At 38.1% G+C, this 18,000-nt stretch overlaps 1 long non-coding RNA gene across 1 annotated transcript in view; it reads right to left on the bottom strand.

The window, feature by feature from the left end:
• The window catches only part of LOC148123985 (uncharacterized), a 51,204-nt gene that overhangs the window by 22,356 nt on the left and 10,848 nt on the right, over nucleotides 1-18,000 (bottom strand). The window contains exon 2 of the long non-coding RNA XR_015740324.1: nucleotides 937-1,107. This is a non-coding gene — a long non-coding RNA (uncharacterized LOC148123985). The remainder of the gene's footprint in view (nucleotides 1-936; nucleotides 1,108-18,000) is intronic.

Raw genomic sequence — 18,000 nt, 5'->3', positions numbered from 1 at the left:
AAGCATTTCTTCACAATAATTTTCAAAGCATGCATAAACGTATTTATTAAGCTCTGCTGCTAAAGCTGTCCAAACATTTCTCAATTCTAAAATGAAACCAACCTTTTGCTTCTAATTTGTTCTAGAATTGTATTTACTTCATATCATGCTGGATTAGACACCTTATCTCTGGCTTCCTCTTTGTGATGTTCTCTAAATTATATAAACTTGTACAATTATGTGTGAGGAGAGCCTACCTAAAGTATTTTTTACTTAAAGTTACAGTAGTGACCATATTATCATTAACTGTGTGAGGGACCTGGAGACTGCTGTAATTATTCTAAATGCAAATTCAATTGCAATGGTTGGGTACCTACACTGAACTAAATTGTAATGTGATGTACTTGGCTTAGTTTAGTGTTATTTGTGAAACTGGTTTATTGGTGAACCAACGCATTGCTTTGCATGACATATTAAGCCAGTCTATTTAAGGGTCAAATACATTCTTGCCTAGCTTGATATTCCCAGATGCTAAGTGAATAATACTTATGGTATTAGGGATTCTGCATTCAACCAGCCGCTACTTACGCATTTCTGGATATGGCCCATACCAATAATTTTTCATACCTTTCCACTTATATATGTATTATGAGATTATTTGATTTAGCATAATGTGTGAATCCAACCTATCGTAAGAATGTAATTACAATATTAGACTGGGGAAAGTTTGATTAAAGCCTCCATTTGACATGGATATGACTAGATGGCTGGCTGGCCTTTCTTTCTCCCTCCTTTATGCCAATCCATCTTCCCAGTGTGCTTCTGATAAATCATGCTCCACATATACTGTGCTGAACTGATGAATGAAAATACAAGATATTATAGTACAAATTCACAATCTTCTGCTTAAGCAAGCTATGGCTTTCATTAATTTGAACCTTGCAATATCTCAGTTACCTTCTGTTCTATGGTCCCAGAAGAACAGATTAAGGAATTGATTGTTTCTTCGGGCAGAGAGAAACGGAGTTCTTTAAGCTATTCCTTTTCTAGTTAATGAACAAGATTTGTTGAATCTTCTATGATGATCTTCCTGGAAAATCAGGGTGCATCCTTCAAATGCTCTTTGACCTGATTAGTGGCAAAGGACAAAGTGTGTTTCTTTTGTCTTAATACAGTGTATATAATGAGTAAAAAGAATTAGCAGCTAGGGTGTGTCCCTAACAGAGAATATTTGCAACTGTTGGAGTACTGGTAAATAGTCAAAGTTAATTCTTGCATTAATATGGGCTGCTGGAAGTTACTGAACTTAAGAACCCCTCTGTACACTTTTCTTTTTACTTTAAAAAAACAATTCTGTTATCAGCCAGAATTAGGACATGCACATCATTATGGACACTTCTTTTACGATTTTTAATTAATTTAAAATGCACTTGTAGTCAGCTAATTGACCGACTAATTTTGAAGTCAGCAAGACTTAGGACATTCACACATTTATTCCTTTTACTATTTTTTATCTAATTTAAAATTAGTTTGTCCTTTTCTACACCAAATTCCCTGATTCCCAGATGATCATTATTAGGACAGAAAAAACAAGTTTTGTGTTATTCCTTCAGCCATGATTTTAGTGAGCTTAGAATTACAGACCTTTAAATGTTCTGAAAATCATTTTATCCACAGAACTGTTTTGGTGTATCAAGAATGCAAAATAATGAAAAAACATGGATAGGGATGAATATGAAAAGAAAAAAATATTATCTGCGTGATATAAATTTACCTGTTTTTATTATTTATTTTAACATACACTGGCAGCACATATCCAAAACAATTCCAATCTCTGTTGAATCTCTTGACATTTCCATTCTATACCATGTTTGACATTTCATTCTGTAGTTTGTACTGTAATTTTATATAGCCGGTATGTTTAAATGTATGTAGTTCAGCCTTCAGTAGTAATTAGCTTATTAGTTTTAGTTAGGGCTGGGCTCCACTGTCTTCAGTAGATCTTAGTAACAGGTAACTATAGTGCATATCATCACATCATAAAACAGATCAGTTTCATTTTGCAGACAGCACTATTTAATACAAATATGTACAAATATACAATTTCTGTGTAACACAAACAATAAGAAATAAATCTACATGCAGTCTCTTTAGGAAAAAATTGAATATTTATTAATACATTCTTTGAAAAGACTGGGATTATAACAGTCTCTTTCCGAGTTTTATCCTGTTTGCCAAATTTTAAATTATATGTTCTTCTAATACTAAGGAATTCAGTTTGCAATACTTATTTTACTTGTTAAATAAGTACATTTTCCCACCCCGTAGTGATTTAATCTCTGTGAATGAAGAAGTTAAACAGTGTTTATCAGTATAATCATACAGTCTTTTCAAGAGGACCTGTAATACATGAATCACAAAACACAACTGATTACAAGAATCACTTTGGGCCATTTGTCATACATGCTGGAACTCCAAGGCAGACACTGTAGCAAAGTGGGTTAGACTTGAGCAGGAGACCTGTGTTCAAAAGATGCTCAATAACATCAACTTACTTTAGCAACGGCAGCATAAAATAAAATAAGTATGGCAGTCTGTAAGTATACATAGGGAATGTTGGGGAAATGAACAAATGATGAAAGCAGTGTCATGCATGATAGAAACTCCATCCTTTTGTGCATGTATTGCAATACTGTATTATGGATAATAAAAGGAGCTGATTTTGTCATTTTGATAAAAACACTGTGTTCTGCTTATTGAAGGCAAAGGTCATCTTACTCCAAGCTAAACTCTCTTTCATCAAAAGGGAATTTTGGTGAGAAGAGGTCTTTTTGTAATGCTCTGGCTAATAGATGTATTTAGTACACTCTAGCTTAGCTTGCTTTTAGGCACCTGTCAAGTAAAACTTTTTTAATTGCTTCAGCATTTTAAAACATTTTAAATGCTTTTCTAATTCCTTATATATTGTTTCTCTAAATTCCCATTTAATGTGATTTAACTGACATTTAAGTTCATTTTTGAGAGCTGTTTGGCATTCATCTATTTTAGTAGTACTATTCTGAGCTTGTGAAATAAAGAAAGCATACATTTAACTCTTATATAAACAAGATAAATATTTAACAATTCTACCTGAAAAATAAATATTTAACACTCTTAAAAACAGAAATTTTGTAACATGGGAAATGGTATAGAAATGAAATACAATCAATAAGTGAAACCAAAAATAGTAATTGTCTCCTTCTTTCTCTTTTTCTAGTATCCCATTTTCCTGTCCCAGTTTACTTAACACATGTATATGTCTATCTTACTATAGGTAGTATCACTTAGTTGAAAGATGCAGCAATATCATCAAACTGAAATAAAACTTCTTTTATAATTTGGGATTGTTTTTTGACAAGTTCTTGGAGGACAAAACCTCCTAACTCAGTGATAATTCAGCTGATATCCTAGCTGCCTTTTCTACTTACTTCAGAAAACAGATACTCTAGTTATTTTAGAGGAGGTGCATGGGATTTTTACTTGGGATAGAAAACTTGTGAAATAATATGACAACAGTTTAGAAGTTGTTGTGTCTGCCAATCCATGCATCGTACTTGGTCTTGTCTTAATGTCCATTGAGAATATATTGAAAACTTAACTGCTGATGCAAGAATCTTCCTACCTAGACACAAATATATATATTGAAATAATAGACAATATTTGTAGCTCAGGTTTTAGATTTTGGCAGTGGTTTGCTCTCCAAGCTTGTTTCAATTTAGTTTCTGAACGTTTCATTGCCAGACTAGGTAACATCAGCAGGATTGTCTTGTCTTATTCTCCTTAGCTTATAAATGTCTTGTGTACCAGTGTGGTCAGTTGGTCATGTTGTTGGTTGTTCATTTGGAGCTCTATTTAAATTCTGAGCAGCTAATTGGTTCTTTTGTTGCTTTGTTGTTCAAATGGTCTGGTTTCTTATATATTCATATTTGGGAACTAGGTCAATATGTTTATTATTTGCTCCTTTGGTAGAATACCAGGGCTCAATAAATTAATGTGCCTGGTGGGTGCTAGCATGGCCAATGATTTTTGTTCCTTCCTGTTGTGTTCCGAAAAGACTGAGCTGAAATCTTCACTCCGGTCCGTGCTTCCAGCAGGAACATGGACCATTCCTATTGACTGACGCTGTTTGACAGCTGACTATAAAAGAGAGCTGTCAAACGGCATCATCTGTTGCCCGCCAGCTGGCTGCAGTCGTAGCAACCCTTTATTGTTACAATAAAGTTTAAAGCTGAAGTTTGCTCCGCGTTTGCCTCAGTCATTCCACCGCTCTATTACACTGGCGACGAGGGCAGGATTCATATAAGAGGCAAACGAGCAAAGAATCGCTGAGTGAAGTCACTACAAAAAGAGCTGAAGCCATTACTGAGCTGTATGTCACTTTAAGAGCTTACTGTCACTATTCGCAAGAGTGAATTTCAACTTTTGCAGAAGAACCGGCAGTGCTGAGATGAGATGACTTCAAACCCTGCATTTCTGCCTTTCAGACCGACAGCAGAGACATGGGAGTCCTACAGAAACTGATTTGACTGTTTCCTAGATGCCATAGTCCTCGCTGACATTTCCGACCATAGGAAAAAATCTTACTTTTTAAGTTTTTGCAGAGCCACAATGTTTGACACCGCTACGGCATTGCTGGCTTCACGTTCAATTAAGACTGTTCCATGGGAAGAATTGCAGGAAATTCTTTCTAACCATTATTCCCCTAAGCCCTCCCGAATTGCCAGGCATCATGCTTTTAAGAGACGGACCCAGGCTGAGGGAGAAACTATTAGTAGGTATGTGGCAGTTTTACAAACAGCTGCCTTGCCCTGTGGGTTTAGAGACTATCTGGAGGACATGTTATTAGACCAACTAGTTTGTGGAGTATGGAACTTAAGGCTACAAAAGTGTCTATTGGCTAAAGGGGATTTGACCCTTAAATTAGCAATAGAGGAATCTCAAGCTGCAAAGCTGTCAGCACTTTCAGCAGCAGAAATTCAGGGAAATCCAGTCAATCAGAACAACTCAGCCATTCATTATGATGAAGCCTCCACAGAGGAAGGCTCTGAAGAAACTGGTGATGTAAATTGCCTCAGGCAGCCCAAAACCAGTCAGAGGGAAAACAGGTCAGTTCCCAATCAACCTCCATGATCTCAGCCCATCTATCTAAGCTGTGGGCACCTCAGGGCATCCTGCAAGTTCAGGAATGCCATTTGTCTACAATGCCAGAGAAAGGGTTATTTAGCCAGGATCTGTCAGGCAGGAAAGACTTTTGCCCAACCACAGAAACCTCAGACAACTCAGCATTTTCAAAAACAAATTGAAGACTGTTTCACCTGCTACCATGCCAAGCTGACAAACAAAGGTTCTAACAAAATCAATGTTATTGTTTCTTTAGAAGGGAAACCTTGCAGGATGGAGGTAGACACTGGCTCAGCACTCTCCATCCTCTCGTGGAGCACCTTGAAATGACTGTTTCCCAGGATGACAAAGAAGAGGCTTCAAGGCTGCAACTTAACCCTATGTGACTACCAAGGCAGAACCATCCCAGTCATCGGAGAAGGCAAGTTTTTTATTCAATTTCAAAATTTTAAAGGTCACTTGTCTTTAGTGGTAGTGGATGGTGCCCTCCCAAGTCTGTTGGGGTTAGACTGGTTGTCTGCCCTTGGCCTCCATATAGGTGGAATCCACTCTATTGCAAATTCAGAGGTGGACGCCTTGTTCAATGACTATGCTGATGTGTTCAGCGAAGACCTAGGCTGTTATTTGGGAACCCCTATATCTTTCAACTTGGACCCTCTAGCAGTCCCAATCCATTTAAAGCCTCGAAGAGTACCTTTTGCAATCTGCCCTAAGCTGGGCAAGGAACTAGATAAATTAATTAAACAGGGCATATTAGAGCCTGTGGACTTCGCAAAATGGGAAACCCCAATAGTGACACCCCCGAAGAAAGATGGCAGTTTAAGAATTTGTACTGATTACAAGTGCTCATTAAACAAATATTTACAAATTAGTGCTTATCCAGTCCCAATTATCCAGCACCTGCTGCATTCTTTTGAGCCAGGAACCATTTTCGCAAAACTAGGCATGTCACAAGCCTATCAACAGTTCCCTGTTGATGATGCAGCCGCAGAGCTACAAACTATTGTAACGCACAGGGGCGCTTTTAACTGTAGGCACCTCCAATTCGGTGTTAGTGTGGCCCCAGGAATTTTCCAATCATTAATGGAGAGACTGCTTCAAGGATTACCTAGCGTAATACCTTATTTCAATGACATTTTAATATCTGCCCCTGACAAGCCTCAGTTACTGCAAAGAGTCAAAGGTGTCCTCAAGTGTTTCAGAAAGTCGGGACTCAAATTAAAAAAAGAGAAATGCACTATTGCCACCCCACAGGTCGAATTTTGGGGGTTGACAGAATTGACACCTCTGGCATTCACCCAATCGAATCCAAAGTAAAGACTATTTATGAGGCACCCACACCAACTAACAAAACTGAACTCCAGACTTTTTTGGGACTCCTTAACTTCTACACTTCATTTTTGCTACATAAGGCTTCCATTGCAGAACTTCTGCATAGACTCCTGGACAAACAATCCACGTGGCAATGGGGACCTAAGGAAGCCTATGCTTTCAAAACAGTCAAATCATTGCTTACATCTGATGTTCTAATGCAATTCAACAAAAATTTGCCGTCCGTCTTAGTTGCGGACGCTTCACCTTTTGGCATAGGAGCCATTTTAAGTCACAGACTGCCTAATTCTGAGGCACCCATTGCCTTTTTCTCCAGAACATTATCCCCAGCTGAGCGCAACTACAGTCAAATTGACAAAGAGGCTTTGGCTGCAGTTGCTTCAGTCAAGAAGTTCCATGAATTTCTCTATGGACACCGTTTTGAGTTAGTTGTGGATCATAAGCCTCTTTTGGGTCTTCTGTCAGGCAACAGACAAATGCCTCAGATTTTGCCTTCAAGAATGACCAGGTGGACATTATTTCTGGCTGCATATTCCTATACGCTGGTTCATCAAGCAGGCAAAAGCCTCAGCCACGCTGAAGACCTTAGTCGCTGCCCTCTGCATGTTCCAGTTGAGTATCCTGCACCAACCAATGCTGTGTTCCTGATTAATGACCTCAAGCTTCCTGTCACCGCTTTTGATATTGCTGTCCACTCTGCCAAGGACAAGGTAATTTCCCAAGTCCTTGACTGGGTGGAAAGGGGGTGGCCTACAGCTCCTTATTCCTCCGAATTTGGGGCTTTCAAAATTCACCAGCAATAATTGTCTTCTTTGCAAGGCTGCTTGGGAACCAGGGTAGTTATCCCTTCCCAGTTGCAGACCTCAGTTTTAGAAGTCCTGCATGAGGGATGTCCTGGCATTGTCAGGATGAAGGCTCTAGCTTGCAGTTATGTATGGTGGCCAGGCATGGATGCTCTGATTACTAGCTGGGTGAATGCTTGTCAGCCATGCCAAGCCACCAGACCTTCTCCATCAGCATCCACTCCAGGAACATGGAAAGATTCAGGGTCCCCCTGGTCCAGGGTGCCTATTGATCTGGCTAGCCCTTTTCATGGGCGAACATTCTTAGTGATGGTTCTTTTTCTAAATGGGTAGAGCTGACTTTAATGACCTCCACAACTTCAGAAGTTGTCACTAAGGCACTAATGAGAATATTCGCCACCCCTGGCCTCCCTGATATCATTGTGTCTGATAAGAGCCCCCAGTTTACTTCCTGTGAATTTGAGGTTTTCCTAGCTAACCAAGGAATCAGACACGCCCTAACAGCTCCTTTTCACCCTGCCAGTAATGGTCTGGCTGAAAGGGCAGTCAGATCTGCTAAGGATGTCCTGAAGAAGCTTGGGCCCATAGATTGGCACTCCAGACTTGCTAAGTACCTTCTAACCCAGCACACGACTCCCTGTATCACCACAAATAGGTCTCCGGCTGAACTCATGGGTCACCATCTGAGGACCACTTTAGACAGACTCCATCCAAATTACACCCCAGTCACACCCCTAGGATCAAATAGCCAGACTAGGAAGTTTGCTGAGAATGACCAGGTCTATGCCAGGAACTACACGGGTCACAGTTTGTGGATGCCTGGGCAGATTGTGGCAGTAACCAGTCCTAAGTCTTACAGGGTCCAATTGCAAGATGGTCGCATTTGGCGCCACCATGTCGACCAACTAAGGGGGCGTTGGAGTACGTCTACAGGTGGTCCTCTGGACGTTCTTGCTGCAGTGAGACCACCAGCACCCAAGGAAGTTCACCATGAACCCGACAGTGACGTGACAGTTATTGGTCCCGCACCCCGAGCCGCCTGAAGCCGAGCCGCCCGCTTCTTTGTCACCAGAAGCTGCCCACTAAGCGGAGGAGTCCCATCCAACAGCAGGTCCATCGGAGCCGAGAAGATCTGGCTGCCCGAGTTACCTAAAGAACTACACATGCTCCATTCGGGGAGAAAGGAGTGTTGTGTTCCGAAAAGACTGAGCTGAAGTCTTCACTCTGGTCCATGCTTCCAGCGGGAACACGGACCGTTCCTATTGGCTGACACTGTTTGACAGCTGACTATAAAAGGGAGCAATCAAATGGCATCAGCTGTTTCCCACCAGCTGGCTGCCTTGTTAGCATGGCAGTCACAGCAACCCTTTATTGTTACAATAAAGTTTAAAGCTGAAGTTTGCTCCCCGTTCGCCTCAGTCATTCCGCCGCTCTACTACACTTCCCAATCAAACTTATGTTGTTTATTATCAATGTAGTTTGAGATCAGGGGTTTTTGGTCATGCCATTTTACTGCTAGTTGATGTTCAAGAACCCTTGTTCTCAATTGCCTTCCAGTTTGTCCCACATTGAATTGATTACAATCATTGTAATTGATTTTGTATACTATGTTGCTGTGTTTTTCCTTCTGTATATTGTCTTTTCTGAGTGTAAATGTAGGTTTGTGAGCTATCATTAGTCCTAGGGGTTGCAGTATTCTGGCAGCCATTTTGAATGTTCCTTTGATGTATGGCAGGACTTCTTTCTGTACTATGGTTGTATTTTGTTGGTGTTTGGATGACAAGGATTATATTATGAATTTTTTTGGATAACCATTGTGAAGGAAAACTTTGAAAAGGGATTTCTCTTCTGCTTTTCTTAATGATTCAGTACTACAGTGTGTTTTGGCTCTTCTAAATGCAGCTCTTCTTGTGCGTAGTGAGGTGATTGCTTGTGAAATTAAGAATTTGGTCTGTGTGTGTGGAATTTTGGTATACACAGGTTGTTAATCTGCCATAATCTTGTCTCCCTATGTCAATATCCAGGAAGGGGAGTTCATTGTTCTTTTTCTCCCTCATGTATAAACTTAATCTCAGTGAATATGTTGGTATATGTTGAGTAGATGGTATATCTCTTCTAGTCTGGTGTGTTTGATAATGGCAAAATTTTTATTCATGTAACATACCCAAAATTTTGGCTGGATGATGGGCAGGACTGTACATTTCAGTTTCTGCATTGTATTATTATTAGATATATATTGTAAGGACAATATCACCAAAGCATTCATCATCTTGGCAAATAGAATTAGAAAGTATAATAATTTTTGCACATTTTACTCACTGACTGAAGTTCGTAAAATAAAACTAGAGATGGTAGGATTGATGCTACTGACTAGGAAAACTATAATTTTAAGGGCTGGATAGAGAGAGATAGCCATTATCCTTTCAAACACTACATAATAATGTTTCCCATTTTAGGACTTTCTCCCACCAGAGAAGTCCCCTTATATTAAAGCATGTGGTATTCATAGCCAAAAAGATGATATGTAATGCTAGTGCATAATGATTTACAGAGAAACAAATAGATAAAATCATTTAGAGGCATGGTTATCCCAGGCAATTATGCAATGAGGAAGGCAATTTAGGGCTGAACCACAGGCCTCAAAGTTGGGGGACAAATTATCACCCAGAGCAGCAAATAATAGGATCAGCACCAGCAAACAGCAGCAAACTACTGTAACTTATCTACACATGGCCATCATGACTGATGCTATTATTATTATATTTTTTTCTTGCAATTTTATATTTAACGTAATGATATGCTTAGCAATGAACATTACTGCTGTCTCCTATTGATATGCTTAGCAATGAACTAATACTGCTGTCTCCTATTTTCCCTACCATCCCATGAGGGATATTGAGCTGCAAGACAGTGATTGATACAAAATTATCCCAACTGGCTTTCATGCCTTAAGTAGGCCTAGAACTCATATTCTCCTGGTTTCTAGTCATTACCTTGATTACTATACCAAACTGGCTTCTCAGTATACCTTTCTTCCTTTCTTGATAATTCATTCAAAAGTATTATAAAAAGGCAGCAAACAGGCTACATCTTTATATCTATCTACATCTATCTACAGATCCTCATGTTGTTCAGTTCAGTTGTTGTACAGTTGATTACTTGAAATATTATTTTTTATAATTAATTTGGGCCAACTTGAAAGCAGATGTAATAGAAATATTATTCAACAATACTTTAAACTATATTGTTTCCATACAAGTAGATTTTCTATCATCTAAATGCTTTGTTAATAATGCTAATTATTCTTGTCCTTGACATTGCTGGAAACATTGCTTCAAAAAGTGACCATAAAAACTTGAACTATATCATAGGAAGTATAGAAGATGGGTGGTTATACATATAGGGTGTTTGTGTGTGTGTGTGTACAACACACATACACAATACACACACACATACAAACACATACATATACATAAGCAATACTTGAAAAAATGACAATATATATAATGATAAATATATAAAAACTGTCACTGATTTAATAACTATAACTAAGGCACACAAACAGGAGAGAATCAAAAAATGAAAATAGATATGTTCCTTAGTTTTCATTTTAATGACCATTAGACATTAGTCATCTTTAACTATTAAGGGACTGAACTTTCCTTCTTATTCCTTATCCATTCTCTCATCTTACCTTAATCAATTAAATTTAATTATTTAAGAATATTTATATAACTGCGAACTGTCAATGATTTTGGATGGCTTACAAGGATAACAACACAATATAAAAAACAATAAAAAAGCAATAACCTCCTTTGCTCCCATGTTTTCTTAACATTAACCCTAGAAGCCCCACATGTGCTTTTTCAAGAGACCACTTGGAGGTTTAATTCTACCCCCAAAGGTCACCCGAACAGTGCAAATGGGTGTGGGTTTGGAACCTTTGTGGAACTGCTGAAAGGACTATGTTGTAAACAGAAGATAGGTGGTGTCATATCTCCCCTCCTCTGTTGAGAGGGTTGTTGAATTTTAATATAATGACCTCTTTGACCCCTCTTTTAAACAAGTGGTCCTCTCTCCAGAATGTGGACTTTTGAAGACTTTGCTGTCTTTAAAAGAGTGGTATTTGTCTTTCAAATTCAGTTGAACTGCTGAATCTTGTCTGTTCTCCTATTTTGTGCCATGAGTTTGTGAAGTGGTTGCATTGTACTGCATATATCATGTTGCTCAGTTTGTGTCTAGGTGTTTCATCCTGGGGATTGACAAACTTCTGCCTCAACGTGTCCTTGGGTTTAAATGTTGTGTTAGTTGAAACACCTCTTGAGCTTTTCAGATATTCATGCAATGCATGGAATGAAAATGTTGCTTTGTTTATTGTTATCTTCTTGGTTTGTTATGAAAGAGCTCCTGGGTCTTTTCTTAGATTTGATGATCCACATATCGAGGCAGCTCTCAGAACATGTGAATGTCTCAACTGGACCTTCATGAAATAAATAAATAATATATTTATTTATATTGCCCCATATTAAATGAATATGCCAGCAAGAGTTGTCAGAGTTGATGTCCAGCACTTTCGAAAGGAGCCAAATTAGCTAACCTTGATTTAGATAATTATTTCAAACCTGAATTTATAGTTTGAAGCAGAGCCATAGATGTCATTAAAATTCAGTTTTCAGAAATTTGACTAGATGGTGAGAAAAACTGAGATTAGAGATTCAGCAAAATCGGAACAGCCTTAGCTTCCCCACATTTACTATATTCTTTTTGCTATTGCTAAAATCATGTAAGCATATTCAGGAATTGGATAGAATTTCCTAGCTGATCTACCAGTCACAGTTCCTGACTTCCAATTTCTGTCATTTCTTTTATCACATTGGCATACATCTGTACATATATCAATACTGATGAGAAGGGCAGGAAAGTGTTGTTAGACATTTAGTGCAACAAGCCTAAATTTATTCACATATTAAAAAATGTAAAGGCCAACTCAATCATATTAAACCCTAAAATACTATATAAAGCCTCCAGATGGTATGCTTGTTTAATATATGCAAACTTGTGTTCCTAATACTGTCACTCTTATCTTTTCCCATCCCCATACCCTAAATTTACCTATAATGGCTCTTCCTGAGAGAGGACCTTCAGCAACTTGTTAAACCTGTTGGCATCATTGAAATTTTGTGTGGGTTTAAAAGCCCATCAAAACAGATCTTATTATAACTAGAGATTAAAAACCTGTTAATTTAGTTGCGCCCAGTGTAGTGGAGCAACAACTATAAACATGCATTCTTAAAATGCAGTGAATGACTTATTTTATTTTAAGCTTAGATGGGTAAAATAGTTTTACACGAGAAGTTGGCTATATTTTCTTGATGCATTTACTTACTAGATTTTACAGAAATAATCAAAAATACGTAACCATATAATTTCATGTTGAACAAAAACAGAACATTGTTACAATTATTTTTGTTAAGATAATTATTATTTCTTGCCCCTCTCAATCCTTTTAATGAACTCTATCTTCCTAACATTGGCATTTGGAGCTCTGGTGGAAGACTGTTAAGAGGACCAGTGTACATAAAAGCACTTCTTCTTCCCATATCTCTTGAACAGATCAGTGTTGAAACATGTGAACTGGACAGAAAGGGCCACTTGAAACATACAGTTTTAACTACATAGCTGTCAAGCCGTATAGTACTTTGTAGGTAAAAATTGGGATTTTAAATTTTCTTGTTGACAACCAGAACATCATGGCACCAGTATTATATAAATATACCATCTCTTTGCTGCCAACAAAGGGGTTGATTAATTTTGCAGCAATTGTAGATTCCAAATATTTTATTTACAATTTAAAACTAATCCATCTAGAAGGAAACATCGTAAACTAAAATGTTTTCTGCCCACTTTGTAAGGATATCTTATTCCTGCCCAGTAAAAGAAACCTTGGCTTCAGAGTTAACATAAACCACTTATAGTAGTTAGATATGAGTGGCAAATAAATTTAATAATTAATTAAATAATAAACATAAAATTAAGTTTCTGTCTTCTTTTTTGTGTCATCCCTTCAGGCACTAAGCAGTACATTGTACATTTTCTCTTGTCCAAGCTCAACATTCTCTTTTCTTCATAGGATTTCCCTTCACTTGACCATTTCAGTTACTCTTTATTTTTTATTTATTTGATTTGTCAATCTCTTGCAAGATAATAGGTGTAAGTATAAACATAGTTATGAATACATGAAATGGATACATATAAGAAAAATAAAAGAAACAATAGGATAGGGACGGTAAGCACAATGGTGCGCTTATGCACACCCCCTATAGACCTCTTAGGAAAGGGGTGAGGTCAATAGTAGACAGTCTAAGGTTAAAGTTTTTGGGGTTTGGGGAAGAAACCACAGAGTCAGGTAGAGTATTCCAGACATTGACCACTCTGTTGCTGAAGTCGTATTTCCTGCAATCAAGTTTGGTGCGGCTAACCTTGAGTTTGTATCTATTGTGTGATCTTGTATTGAAGCTGAAGTATTCATTGACAGGTAGGACATTGCAATGTATAATTTTATATAATATACTTAGATCGGACTGAAGGCGGCATAGTTCAAGGTTTTCTAGGTCTAGAATTTCAAGTCTAGTGGCATCAGGTTTTCTGCAACAAGTACAGAGTGAAGAACTCTTCTTGTGAAACATTTCTGGACTTTCTCAACTGTGTTAATATCAGATACATAATGTGGGTTCCAGATTGATGAGCTGTATTTGAGTATTGGTCTAGCAAGTGTTTTATATGCTCTAGTTAGTAGTGTGATATTACTAGAGAAAAAGCTACATAGGATTAGTTTAATGCCTTTTTGGCTATGTAGTTACAATGGGCTCTAGCATTTAGATAATTAGAGATGAGTACTCCAAGGTCCTTGACAGAGTTTGAATCATCAACAAGGTCTTGACTATTCAGCTTGTACTTTATTTTCTGATTTTTTTTTTTTGCCAATATGTAAGGCGGAGCATTTATTTGTTGAGATTTTAATTTGCCATTTGTTTGACCATTCTGATACACAGTTGAGGTCTTTTTGAAGGGTATCAGTATTGTCTGTGATGTTGAAAAGCTTTACATCACAATGGAGTTTGGAATTGCAGTCAAAAGTGGTTGCAATTATAAATCATAGCACAACATGTCAGGACTCAATTTTATGACCATGTATACAATCCATTATTCCAAAGAAGTGTTTTTTACTGGAAACTGGCAAAAAAACCCTCTCCAAACAAGGATAGGACACACCATCTACCAGAAGAAAATACATACAAACTGCTATCTTCATGTATTCTAACACCACCACCCAGCACAGATCAATTTCATAGCTGAGGCACTCATCTCCAGAACAAAATGCTTAGCCGATGAACAACACCTAAAAACCGAACTACACACTCTCACTAACGTACTAACAGCCAATGGATTCCAAAGAAAGATTACCCACCTAATCCAAAAAGAAACCCCAACCCAAATCCAAGACAGAGGACAAGAGAACGGCAAAGCCCTCCTCCCATATATAAAAGGCACTACAGACAAAATCAGCAAGATCCTCCAAAAACACAACATTAAGACAGTATTTTGCACAAACAGAAAAATATCCACCATCCTAAGAAACCCTAAAGACAAAATCAAGTTAGAAAACCAAGGAGTATACAAAATCCTATGCACTGCCTGCCCCACAACATACATCAGACAAACCAACAAAAGAATAAGTGCACGTATTGAAGAACACAACAACTCAATCAAAAAAGAAGAACCAACCTCTTCCCTGGTCCAACGCCTCAAAGCTACAGGACATGAGACTGACTTTAAAAATACCAGAACTATCGCCAAAACCGAACACTTCAACAACAGAATTATCAGAGAAGCCATAGAGACAGAAAAACGCCCACACAGCATGAATAAACGAGATGATACCTCCCGCCTACCAGCCATTTGAAAACCCGCCCTCATTAATAAACGAGTACCTAACATGAAGAATGACACCAGACCCACACCTACGAGGGCCACACAAGAAGCTACCACCACACTTCCACATAGAAAGCAGACTCACACTCACACAGATGATGAGACACAACGATGGACCAGAAGCCGTACCGCAGCTACATCACTACCCACTTCAAGGCCCTCCGACCCATACATGAAGCGAACAGACGCCCACCATGAAGATGTGGCATGACCACGAATGCGAAGCCAAACAACAGGATCACAGCTCACCAGCTCAAATCCCCCAGCAACTAAGACTAACCTGAGCACAACCAAGCCCCCACCTGAACAGAACACACCTCCAGCCAATTAGAACACAGCCTACCCCACAACCAATCAGAACACAGCCAACCCCCAACCAATGGGAATACACCCCCACCCAATCAGAAGACAGCCAAGCCCCCACCCAATCAAGTCACAACCCCACTAGCAGTTAAAAGGAAGAAGCAGCTGCAAGCTCACATTACTACGAGAAGCACAAAGCTGAAGACACAAGCCTGAAGATCCACATATACATAATACATACATACATACATACATACATACATACGCATACACATATATAATTTTTTCCCTTCCTTCTTTCTCAAGAACATGAAGGCAGGTCCTACAGTTTAGTCTCTGTTTTGCAATCATGAGTCTGCTGTCGGCAAAATATTTAATCTGTATTATGTGAGGTTGTAGCAGGGGCCAGGAATGGGAAATAAATCTCCCATGGGTTTCTCCCACAGAAGTTCTTGGTTCCTCTGTGATGCAGAAGGTTATGTCTGGAAAGCTACTGAAGTGGCTATGGTCTGTAATAATTAATCAGAATCTCCCTCTGAAGTTGATAATATTAAGTTTATGCTGCTATGGTGTGATTTATTGGATTCCAAAAGATATTATTATAATACTATCATTACTGCTAGGCAATGGTTTTTCTTCCTGAGCTAGCTGGACTGAATTCTGTATAACAATACCAACTTGACATCAGACACTATAATATCCATGCCCATCTAGAGTGGCTCTGGAAGTTGGGAACCGGTCCAAATTGATATATTGTCCCATGTATACAGTAAGACACACATTAAATTTAGAACTGAAAAGACTTAAAGGTAGAAAAATCCCCTGTAGCTATGTTTTCATGGTTAAATCACTCTCTGGTCAGTTTAAGATTAAGTATTATAAACTTCTGTGAGGATTGAAGAACTGTGAAAACTGTCCAACCTAGTTGAATGAAGTTAATTTAACATATAAATAAGTTTTAAACATGTCACATTGTAAAGTTGAGCAGTAGCACAATTTGTACTTAACACTGCAATGACCCTGTAAATCTTTGTAACAGGAGAGTCATCACTAAGAGCACATACGATTCAACTTGTGCTGAAATCAACCATTTAAGGCACATAAAAGACAATAGGTGATGAACAGTGTGATAAATCCAGGCTGTCTTTGGAATCATGTAAAGTCTGTTCAGAGATATATTTGCTAGTTAAACTCTGATAAAGTCAGTACAGTGCAGTATGATCTGAGAATCATTACCCTGTCTGAAAAGTCAGAATTCGGGCTACATAAGGTCAGTCTTGTTTTATTTTTATAGATAATTTCTAATTAGTATTACTCACTGATTACATCCTTGGGGAAATGTAGCAACCAGTTGCAGACTGAAACATTCACTCCTTAGTAATGAAAGCAAGGAGTAAAAATCTGTGTGTGTGTGTGTGTGTGTGTGTTCGCATGCACTTTCTGTCTGTCATGTTTAACTGGGCAAAACGGTGCATTCTGGGCCAAACTTTTTCAACAAGTTTGTAAGTAAGATGACCCACATAATGCCAAGACCCATTACTCCCAAGGGAATGAAATTTGGGGAAGTTGTGATTACTTCAGAAAATTAGGGAATTATCTGTTTCCATATCTCATTCTGTTGCTTTTATATAGTTGATAGACTAGTTCCAACCTCTTCAGTATAGTAGTTCCAAACTATTCTGAACAATGGCAATTTGAATGTGTGGGTAGGGTATCTGATATTTGGAGAATGTATCATAACTGGTTTGCGGATATATTACATTTTTCTTAAATGTAAATGAGAAGGAAGTATCATCTCCTACATTGTAAGTAAGAAGTAAGCTAAATAAGTAAGCTAAGTAAGTAAGTGTTTCTAATACTCCCTGATAGTGTCTCACAAGGAAACTTAATGGGAGAACTGGTAGGAAGTCAGAAATCATTCCTACTCTCACTGTTTTTTTGCTCTCATCCATGATAACTTTGTTTCTCTTATTAGGTAAGGAAATATCCCTGAAACATAAGCCAATGTAAATATTTTAACCACTGAAACTATGTTTTAAATAATCTAAATAATGCTTAGATCTGTATATGAAACCATTCAGGGAAGGATAACATAAATCTGTAAGCTTTTTAAACATTTGCTGAACTAAAACAGCCAGCATCCTGATGATCCATTATAAGTCCTACTTTTGAAGCAGCTGACAATTAAGACAAGAAGTTTCCCAGCCTTCCAATATCTGATAAGTACCATCTTTACTACAATAAAAATGATAGGTTCTTTGATATTATTTTTTTGCACCATTTGAGCATAATTTCGCACTTATAATTCTGTTCTTACAGTTCTAAGTTTTTGACAAACCTTTTGAGTAATAAGGGAATCAAATCTAACATGCTTATTTCACAGCTGTGCCTGTTATTATACAGAAGCTTTGACTGTTCAACTGAGCAAATC

This window comes from Pseudonaja textilis, chromosome Z (genome assembly GCF_049901715.1).
Source record: "Pseudonaja textilis isolate UNSWEBS1 chromosome Z, rPseTex1.2, whole genome shotgun sequence".
NCBI lineage: Eukaryota > Metazoa > Chordata > Lepidosauria > Squamata > Elapidae > Pseudonaja > Pseudonaja textilis.
Note: the sequence above shows the minus strand (reverse complement) of the source record. Positions and strands in the feature narration are given on the sequence as shown.